The sequence below is a fragment of the Triticum aestivum genome, chromosome 1B (assembly GCF_018294505.1).
Source record: "Triticum aestivum cultivar Chinese Spring chromosome 1B, IWGSC CS RefSeq v2.1, whole genome shotgun sequence".
NCBI classification, from domain to species: domain Eukaryota; kingdom Viridiplantae; phylum Streptophyta; class Magnoliopsida; order Poales; family Poaceae; genus Triticum; species Triticum aestivum.
The window spans coordinates 511,564,908-511,574,047 of NC_057795.1; positions in this window are offsets into that span (position 1 = coordinate 511,564,908).

The following is a 9,140-nucleotide window of genomic DNA, read 5'->3' on the forward strand; positions in this document are numbered from 1 at the left end:
ACGCCTCCTTATCTTGCGCCCAGCTAGGCGGACCCGTGATTGCACACGGACGTTCCTCTTTTCGCTGCTCGACCATCCCCTGCTCTTCCTCCTCTCGAGATCTAGTCTCCGCTTCCAATCCAATCTCGAATCCTCCCTCTTCCCATTGCCATGGCTCCAACGAAAAAGGGAAAAGGGAAGAAACCGGCGCCTACGCCTCGCTCGCCGTCGTCGGCGGCTCCCGCCGTCGATCGGTCGATCATACTCAACCGAGAAGGCTTGGGCAAGGTTAGCTCTGCCCTGGCCACTATCTTCAACGAATGCGGGAGGACGACGGCCTGGCCCGCATCCCACTTCTCCATTGACAGAATAGTCACCGAGGTCCAGTACTTCGCTGACACCCTGTGGGCGGGATTGGTTCCCCCCCTTTTCCGATTTCTTCAACGTTGTGCTTTCCCATTACCAGATCCATATGATGCATTTGGGTCCTGAATCCATTACTCTTCTTGCCGTCTTCGCCTTTATCTATGAGGCGATGATGGGCATCCCTCCTTCGGTTGCCTTGCTGCGCCACTTCTTCTCTCTGCGCCTCGTTGATCCCACCCAATGCTCGGGGTGCGTCAGCTTCATTGCCGCACCAGAAACAGCAGCCTCAGGGATTTATTTCAGCCTTCCTCCGTCCGCGCCTGGGTTCCGCGAACGGTGGTTGTACGTGGATGTAGGGGTGCCCAGCCCCCTGCTTTCGGAGCCAAAGTCACCCGCTATCCCCAATTCAGGCTGGGGCCAGGAGACGCTCACGAGCCCCCGGCTCATCTTCGTCTGATATCGCTTCATGCTCTTGAGGGCGCTCGGCGTGACGGCGCCCAAGGTCGTGAAGGAGTCCCTGCTACGCCGCATTGCTCCTCTCCAGCGCCACTCCCGCCGGATGTGGTCCTTCAGCGGGCGTGAAGATCGCATGAGGCTCTAGGAGGAGGACCTGGCGCCCGAAGCGCTGAGGAAAGTGCTCTTGGTCTTGACGGGGGACCCTTCCCCCGGCAGCGTCCGGCAAGGGGGGGCCTTGCTATACCTTTGCTCGAACAGGGGCGACTTTGTGAAGCAGATGCCCGGCTTCGACGAGTGGGGGTTGCGCCCCGCTGGCCTCACGGGGCCTCGCGAGAACCCAGTGGTGGTGACTGCCCTCCCAGTTGCCCACGGCGGTCCTTCCTCGAGTGGCGGAGTAGGAAGGCATGGGCCGCCAGAGGCTGAGGGGGCCCTTGCCGAGATGACGACGCCGGGCAGCACTCCTGAGGGCGCAGTTCCTGAGGCCCGTACTGCTGTGGCTGAAGGCGTTGAGCCGCTGCCTGTGGCGCCCGTGGTTGAGGCCCCTGGGGCCCCAGCTATCCTTCTCGGTGAGTCGACCGTTGGCGTGCATCAGGACGACACCCCCGACACCGGGCCACTCGACGCTTCTTCCTCGTCGCAGACTAACCCCTGCGCTCAACTCCTGGGTCGCTTCCGTGTGGACTTCAAGGCTCTCTGGAAGAGAAGGGAGGCCTTGGGTGACGATTGCCCTTTCCGCCTGCTGAAGCGCCGGAAGTATTTCGCCATTGATGAGTAAGCCTTCCTCTTTCCTAGCTCCTGATCCTCCCGTTGCTTCGGCTAATCCTTGCTCTGTAGGGCCCTTCCTATCGAGCTCTCAGAGATGGCTGAGGAGCCATCCCCCCAGGCTCCACCCCCTCCACCGTCTTCGAGCGCTCCGAGCTCAAGCAGAGCCCTCATGGTGAGGCCGGTCGGAGAGGTGAGCCATCCTGTGGTGCATCGCGGCTCTGCGCGCCTCGCGGCCCTCCTTCGCGAGCCTTCTCGGGGTATAGCCAGCCTACCTTGGGCTTCGCGTCTGGTCGTGGATGGCGATTGGCTGCGGTCGGCCCTGTGCTCTTCATTTGGGGATGGGCTGGCTCCTGGCCGGGCTTCTGGCGAGGCGCGCCCGGCCATCGCGAGGGCGCCAGCCCCCAGCCCCCTGCCCAAAGGGGGAGTGCTCATCCGTGGCCCCCCGCACTTACTTGGGGTGGATGGCAGCGCGGAAGACGTGCTCGAGCGCGTCGGAGGCGTCGCGTTCTTCGCCAAGGGTTTCTCCGGAGGGCGGCTGACGCGGTGAGCCGGCTTGGCGAAGAGCTTGCTGATGAAGATTCGCACCTTGAGGCCGAGGGCCTGCGCCTGGCTGAAGAGAGGCGCAAGCTGGAGGCGGTTGTTGCCCTTGCACGCCACCAGCGTGACCTCGACAATGAGGAGGCCGAGGCGTTGCTGGCGGCCTCTCGGGAGGCCCTTTCCCGGGCCGTCGAGGAGGCCCGAGAGGCTGACCGGTGGCGTGAGGCGGCGGAGGAGCAGGCGTGGGAACTCCAGGCCGGTGCCACTCCCTGGAGGAGCAGGTGGAGCTGCATGAGGCGGCCCTTGCGTCAATGAAGGTGGTTTCGGTTGACCAGGTAGAGCTCCTGAGGCGTGAGGAGGCTCTGACGCTGGAAGCTGCTGAGCACGCACGAGATCTTCAACGCTTGGAGACGAGAGAGCGCTTGGCGACACAGGCGCAGGATGACGTCGCTGCGCGCGAGACCCGAGTCCTGGAACAGGTTGAACGCGGGGTGACAACGGCCCTCTTGAACCTCGAGCGCGAGTTCGAGGAGAGGTTGGGGTTGATCCGGGTTGAGGCTGAAGGCAGGACCGCCGCCCTGAGGGCCAAGCTGGAGGAACTGACGCGGCGGGCCGATGCTTCCCATGCCGCTCTCGGAGTGGCGCAGGAGGAGCTGACTACCTCCCGCACCGAGGCGCTTCTTCTACGCCAGCGGGTGGACAAGGCTGAGGCTGTTGCGCGGCAGAATGAGGACAAGATACGCCACCGGCGGATTCTGGAGCACGAGCACGGACCCATGCTTGCCACGCTCCGGGAGAGAGCCAACGCGGCTTTGGGTAATATCTGCGAGGCGGCTGTTGACGAGCCGCACGCAGTCAATTATGCTGGCAATCTTTAGTTCTTCACCGACGTGGTGACGCAGCTAGAGGCACGGTCGGTCGGAGCCAACAGGCTGGTGGAGGAGAGGAGCCGCACCCTGATCGGGCGCACCTTCTCTCATGTCTTCAATCACCTTCGGAATATGGACCCCAACTTCGACTTCGACGCTGCCATCGCCCCAGTACCCCAGGCCGTCCGGGGCGACCGGGCACGCTGGGTGGAAGACAACGTGGATGCCCTCGTCAGGGCCTTCGCTTCTGATAACGACGGCGTGGTCGTGGCTGCTGATGGAGGCAACATGGTGAACAGCCCTGACGCCGCTGATGGTGATGCACAGAGCGACGATGAGGCCAGCGACGCCAGCGACGATTTAGGAGGTGCCCCTGATGATGCATTGGGGGATTTATCCGATTGACCGCGTGCTATCCCTGCTTCCTTACCCTGCGCAGATAGAGTTCGGGCCTTGCCCTGAAAGTTGTAAGAGCATTTTGGGAGGGGGATCCCCTCATGTAGAAACTCGCATTCAGCGTATCAGTAGATGTAATATCACCCGTACGCCTGCGCCGAGCGGCTGACTTTGCGACGAGCTGGATGGCTTGTTTACCTTTGACCCGCATGGGCCTCGAGTCGGCCTGCGGAGGGCTTTGGTGTCTCGAGCGTCTCCTGAACGAGCCCATCGAACCTGTAATGGAAAACCTCCTGAGAGGGCGCGGCGACGGCAGTCTGGGCTGCACGCAAGCTAGGCCTGGCCCGGCTCGCGAGGGGCTCACAAGGGGAGGCAGCTGAGGCAAAGTGGTAACCAGAACGCGAGATATTGCTCGAACGAGACCAAAACACCCCTTCCCCGAACACATGCAAATCTTGGAGCTCAAATCCAACTTAAATCCAACGGGGGGAAATGGCAGCCAAGGGGAAAAGCAATGAAAGCAAAAAGAAAGGCCGCATCCGGCACCTAGTCTAGTCTTGGACGTCTTCTCACCAGCGTGGAGCTAAGTGCTGCCACTGGGCGTGGGAGGGAGCCCCAGGGCCTGAGGCCGGCACCCCTGAGACTCCGGGGCGTGTACAGCCCCACTCATTATTACATGAGAGTGTCATGGGGCGGCGAGCTTCACAGGCACTGGGCCTTCTTCACAGGTACCGGCCTTGCTTCATATTGCCAGACGAGGGCCCCGCCTTGCACCACACTCTAGTGCCACCGATGACGACCGGAAACCAGGACACCACCGATGGGGTAGAGCGGTCGCCAGCGGTTCCTCCGACGACCACAGGTCCTCTGCCAGGGGCAGGCTCTGAGGCACCTCCCCAGCAGAGGGCCTACCTCCTGAGGACGCCTTGCTCCGAACGCCGCGGTGGTGATCCCGAATCTTGGCCCCTCTCCTGCAGCCCCCGGCGCCCTCCTCCTGAGGGGTAGGAAGCTGCGGGAGTGGGGCAGCCGCCCATTGTGGTGACATGCACCTCCTGCGATCCATGGTTAGCGTATGCCTGCTCCTAAGGAATTAGTGGTACCTGATAATCGTTGCTTCCAGCGTAGCCGACGGGGCCTTCTCGGTGCTCCTGGAAGTGCTCAGCTTCTGGTGCCTCGTCCCCCCAGCTTGGGCCAAGGAGTGAGCCTTGTTCGTCCTCATGCACGCGCCCTTGGTCCATCATGTGGGGCATGTACTCTTCGGGGGCCGCCATCCCGAAGGCCACGCCATAGCGCCCTGCGTGCCATGCAGTTCTGCTTGAGGTGCCCGCATGGGGGTGATAGCGCGACGGCCCATCGGGGCCGTGGGTTGTGGCGAGTCCTTCTTCGATGGCCAGGGGCAGAAGTTGCACCGTTGCTGGTCCGGTGCTGACGGCTTGGCCGGCGTTGGGGCGGCCTTGGAGTCCGCTTGGGGCTGCACGGGCGTGCATGGAGCCTCCGTGCGGGCCTCCCTGGACCTGAGGTGGGAGTTGGGTGCAGAAGGGGGCAGCCCCCAAGGCAGCGAAGCCCAGGAGCTCTGCCACCCGCTCTAGCAGCACGTCGCGACCGCCTTCCAGCAGCCTGCATTGCAGTAGCTCTCGGGCCACCGTGAGCGCGGCCCTCGAGTTCGCCTGCTCCCGTCGGATGTACGAAGCTGTGGCCGCAGCGTGGTGGGAGGCCCTCGCCGCCAACCGCGTCTGCCGCGTCGTGAGAGCTGTTGTTGCCTGTCCGCGCCGCCCGCGGCCCGCAGCGCCCTGCGGACCGCGAGCTGCCTGGGGCATGGGGTTGCCCGGGGCGTCCGGATCTGTGTGGGTGGGCCAGGCCGCCCAGGGATCAGGGTTGCTTGCCTGGTCGCTGGACATGATGATGACGATGCGACGGGGCGCGAAGCGGCAGAAGGTGGATTCCGGCGCACCCCTACCTGGCGCGCCAAATGTCGGATCTCGGGTTCCGGTAGACCCTTTAGGTTCGAACACTGGGGTGCACGCGGAGATCTCGCCCTCTACCTACCTACACCTCGCCGCCTCGCTGGGATCTAAGCTATGAACAGAGCAACACAAGAGACACAGGGTTTATACTAGTTCGGGCCACCATTGTGGTGTAATACCCTACTCTAGTTTGTGGCATGGTGGATTGCCTCTTGGGCTGATGATGAACGATACAAGGAAGAACAGCCTCGCGAGGGTCTGTTCTTGGCTAGTGCGATGAACTACTAGGGGGAGTTCAGTCGCTCTCCGGGTCTGCCTACCCTGGGGGTGGCTAGTCCTATTTATAGGCGAAGGCCCTGGGCCTCTTCCCCAATATTGAGCGGGAAGGGCGCCAACAATTGGCCATTTTGAAGGGGAACATCTAGTACACTTATCCTGACTAAAGTTGGTCCTCGCCTGTCAAAGGCTCTGACGATGACGCCGGCTTGGGCTCCACCATGACCTCCTCCCTGCCATTGCGACGATCTTGGTCTTGTTGCACCAAAATGGATGCCTTTGCTTGATGCTCTCGCCTGCGCTTGCTCCCTTTGCACCAAAGAGGAAAGGGAGGACACTGCGTGGGCTGGCGCCCGCCTGGCGCCCTTGGTCATCATGGCTTGTATCATGGGCACCTCGTGAGGTACCCCGCCTTGATCTCTCCGCCTCCTTGCGAGCCAGCCTGACGAGGCCATGCCCGAGGAAGCTCCCTGTCGTCCACCCCGTGAGGCTTGGCCCCTCGCGAGGGTCTTGAGCTTGTGCTGATGAAGATGGGTCGTGCTGGGCCGCCCCTTGAGCCACGCTGCAGGCCGCAGGCAGGCAAGTCTTGGGACCCCCGTTCCCAGAATGCCGACAGCCGCAAAAATCCGCGAAGCCCCACACCCTCCTCCGTCCGCCACCCAGTCGGGGCCTCTTCCCCAACGATGTCTTCCACAGCAACACCTCGATGTCCCTCATCCACCACACCGGATGAGGATCCATCGTCGATCTCGTGGTCCTACTGGTTCAGCCACCCCGTCCTCCACCTCCAAGGAGCTTCCCCGATGTTCCTATCGTCTTTTGCGCCACCTCCATTCCCACACCGCTGTCTTCACCTGCACCACCGGAAGAGCATCATCACCACCGTTTCCTCGGATGAAGATGAGGCCTAATCGGCACCACCAAAGAGGTTCTACACTAATCCTGCATTTTCTTCTTGATTCGATCTCACGGTGTTGCCGGCGCTCGGTCCCGAGCCGACATGGCGCGGCTCCATCCACGACAGCATCACCGGACACTTCCTCCACGATGTTGCTCCCTCGATGATGACGTCCACATCAGTAGGACATGTTGCTGCTTTGGCTCTCGCTCGCGCTACTGCTCTGCTCTTGCTCTCGGTCCCTTGCCTAGTCTGCTCTTTCTCTTTCTCTTGCTCGCGCTGATACTCTCGCTCTTGCTCTTGCTTGCACTGCTGCTCTCTCTCTTGCTCTTGCTTGCGCTGCTGCTCTCGTTCTTGCTCTAGCTTGCGCTGCTGCTCCGATTTAGCTACACTTCAGTCGACTGAATCGACTTTTGGGTCAGTCGATTTTCAGGGGGTGGGGGGCTCGCCGGAGAGGTACTCCACTATCTATCTTAGGGTTCAGGGTGGGGTGGTGGTCGCCGGCGGTGGTGGGGCGGTGGTGTGGGGATTGCCGGACAAAAGCTCGGTGCGAGGGGGGAAGGGATGGCCGGGGCGGCGGTGGACCGGCGGTGGGGAGTGCTTTCGGCGTGGTTTGGCCGGTGGTGGCTGGCGGCTCAGGGGGTGGAGGTTGAAGATGAACTACATGCCCTTGATTTCTTATCCAAAGGCTGAAAAATTGACTGACCAGAGATGAAAAAGTCAGTCGACTCTGCCTACTACTCTACTCTTGCATGCGCTACTGCTGCACAAGCAGCAGATACTACTCCTGCTCGAGCCCCTGCAGCTGCTACCCGAGATGCTGCTACACAACCAGCTGCCCCAGCTCTCACATGCACTGCTGCTCCTGGCGCTACTGCTGCGGCTACTGCTTTTCAGCTACTAGTGTGTTTAGTTTCGACAGTAAAATTCAGTTTCGACAGCAAAATTCAATTTCGACAGTTAAATTCAGTTTCGACAGTTAAGTTCAGAGATGAGCGGCTGATGTATTTTACATCTAGCACTTTGTGGTTATGTATTTTACATCATGTATTGGAGATACTATTAGAATTCCACTCAGGTTAACATTGTCTCTCTTGTCCTGCTTCAGCCTCGCCGTCGTACAACTCACCGGAGCTGCTCCAACGACGAAACCCTCCATCACAGTGGAGTAGTACCCCGGGCTCCATCTCCAGACGCCTAAGATCTTCTTCCACTCCTCCGACAGCCAGATCATCCAGAGCATCCTCACGGACCAACCCAATCACGTTGAGATTGACATGGCTTCGCCAAAGAGGTTGTACACTTGTTGCATCTCTTTTTTACTCTACATGTTATATATATTGTCCACTGAGCACACATAGTAACATGAAATACGATTAGTCTCTCCTACTATATGACCAACAGTGAGGTACTAGACAACTTAGCTATCCGTGATGGACTCTCTTGAATGCCATCATTATTTATCTCTGCGCGTTTGAGCTATGCATTTGTAGATGGGCCTGGGAGTTGAGCTAGTAGGGTAGTGGCTGATGTCTACTACGCAACTTTATTCTTGTAGACACGTGTTGGGCCTCCAAGCACAGAGTTTTGTAGGACAATAGCAATTTTCCCTCAAGCGGATGACCTAAGGTTTATCAATCTGTGAGAGGTGTAGGATGAAGATGGTCTCTCTCAAACGAGCCTACAACCAAATACAAGAAATCTCTTGTGTCCCCAACACACCCAATACAATGACAAATTGTATAGGTGCACTAGTTCAGCAAAGAGATGGTGATAAAAGTGTAATATGGATGGTAGAAATATATTTTATAATCTGAATAAATAAAAACATCAAGGTAACAAATAGTAAACACGCACAAAAATGGTATTGCAATGCTTGAAAATGAGGCCTAGGGTGCATACTTTCACTAGTGCAATCTCTCAACAATGCTAACACAGTTGGATCATATAGCCATCCCTCAAAGTGCGCTAAAGAATCACTCCAAAGTTCCTATCTAGCGGAGAACATCAGACAGAATTGTTTGTAGGGTACGAAACCACCTCAAAGCTATTCTTTCCATTCGATGTATTCAAGAGTTCGTACTAAAATAACACAAAGTTATTCTTTCAGTTTGATCTATCCTAGAGTTCATACTAAAATAAGACCAAAGCAAATTCAGATTTATAATATTTAATCCAACACAAAGAACTTCAAAGAGTGCCCCAAGATTTCTAGCGGAGAAAATAAAGACGAGAACATGCATCAACCCCTATGCATAGATTACCCCAATGCCACATTGGGAATCCACGAGTTGAGTGTCAAAACATATATCAAGTGAATCAATATGATACCCCATTGTCACCATGAGTATTCAACTGAAAGACATATATCAAGTGTTCTCAAATCTATAAAAGTACTCACCCCGATAACAACGAAATCTCAAAGGGGAAAACTCAATTCATCACAACAAGATAGAGAGGGGAAAACACCAGATGATTCGACTACATTAACAAAGCCCACGATACATCAAGATCGTGACATCTCAAGAACACAAGAGAGAGAGAGAGATAGATTAAACACATAGCTACTAGTACAAACCCTCAGCCCCGAGGGTGGACTTCTCCCTCCTCATCGTGGTGGCCGCCGGGATGATG